At 36.3% G+C, this 7,453-nt stretch overlaps 1 long non-coding RNA gene across 3 annotated transcripts; it reads right to left on the reverse strand.

Annotated features, from left to right (window-relative positions):
- Nucleotides 1-291: 291 nt before the first annotated feature.
- LOC137487421 (uncharacterized) lies at nt 292-3,592 on the reverse strand. Of its 3 annotated transcripts, none has more exons than XR_015506184.1 (6): nt 3,461-3,592; nt 3,072-3,215; nt 2,238-2,354; nt 2,104-2,145; nt 1,673-1,759; nt 292-1,288 (listed from the first exon to the last, which is right to left on the reverse strand). It is a non-coding gene; the product is annotated as an uncharacterized LOC137487421 (long non-coding RNA). The 3 variants fall into 3 exon arrangements; XR_015506185.1 differs by having other exon boundaries at nt 1,629-1,759; XR_015506186.1 differs by lacking the exon at nt 3,461-3,592 and having other exon boundaries at nt 2,251-2,354; nt 3,072-3,124.
- Between the last annotated feature and the right edge of the window lie 3,861 nt (nt 3,593-7,453).

The following is a 7,453-nucleotide window of genomic DNA, read 5'->3' on the forward strand; positions in this document are numbered from 1 at the left end:
GTATTTATACTGCAGTGCAAGCTACACTGTTAGACATTTCAAAGGGTTTTTACAGTAACTTACTGGCAACACTGTTGCCAGTAAGTTACTGTATTTTAGATTTACAGTATACAACTGTAAATCCGTTTACAGCATGTTACTGTAGTGTCTGAAAATGGTTAACTACTGTAAAAACCTAAGTTAACAGTTAGCTACTGTAAACCTTTTAATTTTGTCCTAAATATTTTATAATATAATTTTATTAATATTATTTTAATACTATAGACCTAAAAAAGACACAATTACAAAATATTAACAAAATAAACACTCTTTATTTAAAACATTGGAGATGCTTAATACAAGCTTAAAAATGTGTAAAAACATTACATTTCAATCATTCAAAATATTTTATTTTAAGAAAAAAAACATTGAAAATGAAAAAGCACATTAACATACATGTACAAATCTAATTTAAGTGTCTGACCTGCATATTGTTGAGAAAAAAAAAACCCAATTGTACTAAGTACTACTGACATTAAACCAGACACAATTACAAAATATTCCATTCTTTAAAACATTAATAATGCTTAAAGCATTTAAGGAAAATGTGTGACAATTACATTAAGCAATAAAATCAACACATTAAAAATAAATAAATCACACAAAGCACTAGAACATACATGTACAATAAAAATTTAAACTTCTGAATTGCATATTTTTGGAAAAATAAATATTTGTAACTATTAGCCGACTCAGAAACAACACAACTTTAAAATATTACTAATTCTGGTGTCAAATGCTCAACAAGGTCTGAATTCACATATTCAAATGCAATTCATCTTTAGTTCTATTGCACTTTTACACTGTAGATCAATGATGTCAAAGCAGCTTAACATAGAAGTTCTTGTAAATTGAAGCTGCTTCAGTCCAGTTTTCAGAATTGAAGCAGTAAATGTCACTGCTGAAAGTCCAAACACTGAAGAGCAAATCCACCGATCCACCAATCGTAGCCAAGCGATCCAGTGGCGACAGTGGCATGGAAGAAACTTCACCAACTGACGAAAGTGTAGAATAAAAGCCCTTGAGTGAAACCAGGCTCAGTTGGGCACGACCAGTTCTCCTCTAGCCAAACTTGTGCAAGGCCGCTGTAAAGGCACCGGAGGCTTGAAAGTTCACCAGTGGGTGGTCAGGCTGGCCCATTGGATCAATGCGGAAACTCATTGATCACGTGTGTCTTTTAGGATTCACTCCTCCATGACCACCACAGCATCTGGTCAGGATTTGGCCCAGTCCAGGATTATGAAGAACTCTGGATAAGGACAAACAGACTAACATGAGCATAGAAGAAGCTTGTTTAAAAAAAATAAATCATATACTGGTTAATTATTTTGAAGCATGGCAGCTAGGTTGGGCTAGTTTTCAGCTGGTACTAAGCAACTGGCTCCTGCTCATAACCTGCTCACTACCATGTTTAAAAGATAACTAACCAGAATGTCCTGTTTATTTTTTCCTCTAACAAGGTTTTACAAAAACATTGTAGCATTTGTGATGGGTTGATTCACAGCAGGACAGATTAGACAATTTGTTTTATGTATTCCTAATAAACTAAAACAGACTGAATACTGATACAACTATTGAGAGTGTCTCACCTAATCCAAGTTCTCAGTTAGCTGGTGAAAGAAGGATAACTCACTGTTGTTCATGGTTGTCATTCTCTTCACTACTTCTCCTGCCTTCTTCTGGCTCACTCTGGTTGTTGCTGTGCATTTTGTTTCATCCTCTGGAATTATTTATACAAAATTTTTTATTATTTTATTTAATATAATAATATTTATTATTTAATATTACAAAATATTTAGGCAACATGAAATGGGGAAAAAGACATTTAATACATAGACAAATGCATGTATCCCAATACTAATTATTGTATTTTAAAATGTCTGACCCATGACAGACCTCAATCTGCTCAAAAATATTATAAACAAAGATGAAAAAAACCCTACTAAATGGTTTAATAAAAAAGGGAAAAAGATTTTTTATTTAGCTAGCAACTAAACATGTGACACATTTTGTATTAAAAGTAACGTTACTATATTGAGAAACAAATAGATGTACAGTACTTACTGTTGTATGAGGTCCAGTTTGCACAGGCAGGCTCCCAGTATTCTATATTGAGACCATAAAAAAGCCAAAAATACAGATAAGAATACCATGCTACAATCCACAACCTCCACACAACTTTTTTTTTATTTGTTTACCTTGGTTGCTTACTGGTCTTGCTTATTTTTTAAGCATAAGGCTGTGCTGATCAAGATGTTCCTCCGAAATGCTGTTTGTTTCTTCAGACAAAACCTGCTGCTGTGCTCGTGCCATATCTAAACAGAAAAAAATATAATGGTGACAATTATGTTAAACCAAATGTCAAGAGTTGTGATAAAAAAATAATTAGCAAACAATAAATAGCAAAAAGGTGGTTATTAGCATAATGCATAGAGGTAAAGTTGGTTTTATATTAGCAGATTCAGACTTCCCCCTTAATAATTTAATTTCATAAAAGTATTATTTGCAAACTCTAAATAGTGAAATCATTTTAGCAGCTAACGACTATCAAAGTACAACATGCTCACGGTCAAATAAACAGTGTTAATGTTGATTTCAAGTCATACTGGCATGCTAATTCTGATCGAATATTCAAAGTAACATGGTAAACAGTATAACGTTAGAGTCTTCTAAATGAACGAATGTGCGAATATAAAACCAACTTTACCTCTATGCATATTGTAGATTTACGTTAACGTTCTTATAGGTTACGTCGCGATGTTATTTTCTCAAGCTAACGATATAAGTTACTCTAAACCAGAGAAAAATAAGTTCACAACATCTAATATATATAAAGTATAAATCAATATAAGTTAAACGTTGCACGTTAAAATGAGCTTGAGTCCAATTCAGTATAAACTTAGCTCAGTTTAGCTAACAGTTAACATTACCATTTTAAGATCGCTTCAGCTAATGTTGCCGAGCAAACATATGCTAATAGAGGTGCTCAAATCAATGTCGAGTGTTGTCAGCACAGACAGACGCGCTTTTACCTGGATTATTTGATGGTCTTTCATTCATATTCTTCTGGGGGAAAACACTCTCTGCCGGACCGTTGTCTCGTGCTAAGTGTCCTCCAAAACTGTCTGCATACCTCTGGTTCCCTCCTAAACCAAAACCCGCTGCAACACCGGTTCCTATGTAAATAAATAAAAAGATATGACGAGAACAATGGCTAATAGTCATAAACAGTCTTATTTAAAGTAATAGTAGTGTTAATGTAATAAATTAAATAAAGGTAACATCTTAATAGATGATATATTTCTCAAATGGGCGAAATAACGCCAAGCCAGAGAAAATAATAATAGCCAACTTTATACTTTACTTTGTTCTATTCTCGTCCACAAAACATTCTGTAAAATGAAACACTGCCTCAGCTTACCAGAGTAAAGTTTGTTAAATCCAGTATGTTCTTCAGGCACACTAATAAATTGTCCTCCAGAATTGCTCCAGGGTCCTCAGGCAAAATGTGGTGCAGAGTAGTCGAATCGCCGCAAGGTGGCGTTGAAGCAGTTGTGGAAAATACAGTATAATACACGAATTTTTACAAATACAGTACATCGCTGTATATGTTGTTCGACGTCACACTAAATTCCCATAATGCAACGGTAAATACAGTTATTTACCGTAAAAGGAATTTGCAGTATTACACTGGGTGAAATACAGTAATTAACTGTGTAATTTACAGAAATGTCTAACAGTGTAGGAGCCCTTAACATTCCAGCAATGTTCAGTTCAATATTAAATTCTTCGTGGTTTGGATAACATTTGATAAAATTCTGTAGATGGATTGTAAATAATTCTGATCAAAGGCCCACAAAAAAAGAAAATATCTCATTTCATTTTATACAATCCATGATTAATTTTTTATCGTGGACAACAAATCAAATAAAAATGTCAACACTTCATATGTTCAATCAGTAAACATACTTATTTGACCTACTATACACTGCTAAAAATGCTGGGTTCCACACAATCAACACAAATCGATTAAGTTAAAGTAATTGTTTTAACAAATTTAAGTGGACTAAACATAAAACAATTAAGTTGTTTCAAAAACATCTTCAAGAGTAGTGTTGTTTCAGCTCATTTTAAGCAAGTAGTTAGAATGGGCAGAAAAAAAATTCAATTTTTTGAGTCTATGATTTTACATAAATTCAATGCAAATCTTGTAAACCAGGCAGTGTCCTTTTGACAGTATTTGTGCCAACAGGATAGTACATTTTTTTATAAATGTTTTCATTGTTCACTTCACTTATTGCAAACCTGTTTGAGTTTATTTCTTCTGTTAAACCAACACAATCTCATGGCAATTCGTACCTTTTTGATTCATTGACTAATTTGTATGAATCTATGATCTCCGATATGTACGATTCATATGAGTACATGATCTTATTTGATTTGCTCATCCCCCAATGATGGTTGGATTTAGGGGAGGGGTTGGGTACCACAGCTCCTTTTTACAATCCCATATTTTTGGCAAAATGTAAAACAGTTACGTTACTTTGTGAGATCAGGCTGGTTAAACATAAAGAAGATATTTTGAAGAAAACAGAAATTCTGTAAGCATTGACTTCCATAATATTTGTTTTTCTTACTATCACGTCAATGGATACCGGGTTTTCAGCCTTCTTCAAATTATCTTACGTTTTCAGCCAATTCAAGAGTTCACACTTAGCTGATGATTGATAGTAAAGCTAGTTTGGCGTGCTGTCCCGGGAGAGAGCCCTGAGCTTATAAGCTCCTCGAGCCCTGGGCTCCCTCCCGTTGCAAGGCGAGAGGGGAGTTTGAGCTCAGGTAGATCTCGATGACTCCCTCTCTTGCTTGTTGTAGCTAAGTGTCGGATATGTATGCTGAAAGGTGTACTCAGAGTTTAGCTAATGTATTTGGATTAATTGTTTAGAGTGCTTGTTTTTGAACTGTGGGAGGAAACCGGAGGACCCGGGGAAAACCCACGCGACCACGGGGAGAACGAGCAAACTCCGCACAGAAATGCCGTCTGGTTTGGAAAGGAATTAAACCAGGGGCATTCTTGCTGTGAGGCAACAGCGCTAATCGCTGGCCACCGTGACGCCCGTTTGAAAGGAGGGAAGTAGGGTTGGGTGGGGGGGTTTCTTCAAGACGAAGATATTGAGATGAGAAAAGTCTGGTTATTTATATTGAGTTAAGGATCGTCTGATAGGATAATCATTCGTAAGCTAAAGTCGGAACAGCTGTGAACAATCATAAGCACGTGATCCTCTCGAAATTTGTTTATGAATAAACTTCACTTAAAGAAACTCAAAGAGGCTTATAAGACGTAAAAGGTAAATAGTCACCATAAATAATACAGCCTGATCTCACGAGGAAACGTAAGTATTTTACATTTTGTCAGTTTAGTGGCTAATTTGTACGAATTCGTACGAGTTCAGTCGTACGAAAATGTACGATTTTAAAAAGGAGGCGTGGCACACAACCTCCCCCCTAACCCCAACTGTCATTGGGTGATGAGCAAATCATACTAAATTGTACGAATTACGAAGTACGAATTCATACAAATTAGCCACTAAATCAAAATGTTACGAATTGCCGTGAGATTGTGTTGAATAATAAGTACAGCGCAACGCGGTGGTGCTATGGGTAGAACTCTTGCCTCACAACAAAAAGGTTGTTGGTTTGAGCCTCGGCTGGGTCAATTGGCATTTCTGTGTGGAGTTTGCATGTTCTGCATGTGTTGCGTGTAATTACTCCGGGTTCTCCGGTTTCCCCCGCAGGTCCAAAGACAAGCGCTATGGGTGAATTGGGTAAGCTAAATTTTCTGTAATGTGTGTGTGCGTGTGTGTGCGTGTGTGTGTGTGTGTGTGTGTGTGTGTGTGTGTGTGTGTGTGTGTGTGTGAGTGAGTGTGTGTGTGTGTGTGTGTGTGTGTGTGTGTGTGTGTGTGTGTGTGTGTGTGTGTGTGTGTGTGTGTGTGTGTGTGTGTGAATGTAAATGTATGGGTGCTTCCCAGTGATGGTTTGCAGCTGGTAGGACATCCGCTACGTAAAAACATATGCTGGATAAATTTGTGGTTTATTCCGCTGTGGCGACCCCTGATTAATAAAGGGACTAAACCGGAAAAAAATGAATAAATGAAATGAATACATTTTAATTTTTGGATGAACTATCCCTTTTAGATTGTTGAAAAGTTCAACTTCTTTTAAAGGCAGACTAGTGCATGGAATAATGAAATGGAAAACATGCATGGCAGAAGACTGAGGATGAGCCTGTATTTTGCTTGCTTCAATACCTTAATTGTTTGTGGTAACAGCTGCTAAAGACCCACTGCAGGCTTAAGACTACATGCTGGCATTGAACACATCCCAGAATTCCTCTTGCTCTCAACTGAACTGAACTTCATTCAGCTAGTGCTGGCAGAAAACTACAGCAGCTGCCAATCGAAACTCCTCTCATCCTCAGACTTTCACCACTACTTACTGTGGTTTAAAACCAGATAATAAAATACTCCATATGTATTAAATAGCACACCTACAGCAAAAACAACCACAGCAACAACAACAACAACAACATCTCCTACAAGCACAAGCTTTTGAGCATTTAAGGTGTGAGTTTCTGAGTAAATGAATGGACAGTGATCACATTATTACCCTGATTAATCATTAAATTCCTGTTCTGCATTCTTGGACATGTTTTGATCTGCCCGCTTTACTTGTGCCATAAATGAAGAGGTGTGCAGGTCTAGATCACCTTCTCCACTTTTAGAAGGCACTACAGACGTTTTGAGCATATCTCAGCACTTCATCAAGTTTCAGAGTTACAGACTTGAGTACACACTCAGAGTAACACTCCTCTTTTGTTTGGAATTTTTACAAGTGCCCTTTAGTTAAGCAGTTGTGCTTTACCATTTGTAACCCATATAGTCGATCAGTGGTCTGGTAGGAGCACTTTTAGCTTAGTTTAGCATAAATCGTTGAATTGAAGTAGACCATTAGCATCTGGCTCAATTTGATGAGAGTATAGTTCCTAGCCATATCAGCCTAGAAAACAGCAACTGTTCATTTGCATTCTGTCCATAAGGTGACTACAGAAGAGTCAAGCTTTAAATAGGAAAATTATTGAAACTCTTCAGTGATTTTTTTAGTGAGATGCTAATGGTCTAATCCAATTCAATGATTAATGCTAAGCTAAAAGTGTATGGTAGAAATGAACAGTTTAACTTTAAAATGAGTCTATATACACACACCGGCCACTTTATTAGGTACACGTCTAACTGCTCGTTAACACAAATTTCTAATCAGCCAATCACATGGTAGCAACTCAATGCATTTAGGCATGTAGACATGATCAAGACAATCTGGTGCACTTTAAACTGAGCATGAGAATGTTGAAGAAAGGTGA

Source organism: Danio rerio, chromosome 13 (assembly GCF_052040795.2).
Source record: "Danio rerio strain M-AB ecotype USA chromosome 13, GRCz13ab, whole genome shotgun sequence".
Lineage (NCBI taxonomy): Eukaryota > Metazoa > Chordata > Actinopteri > Cypriniformes > Danionidae > Danio > Danio rerio.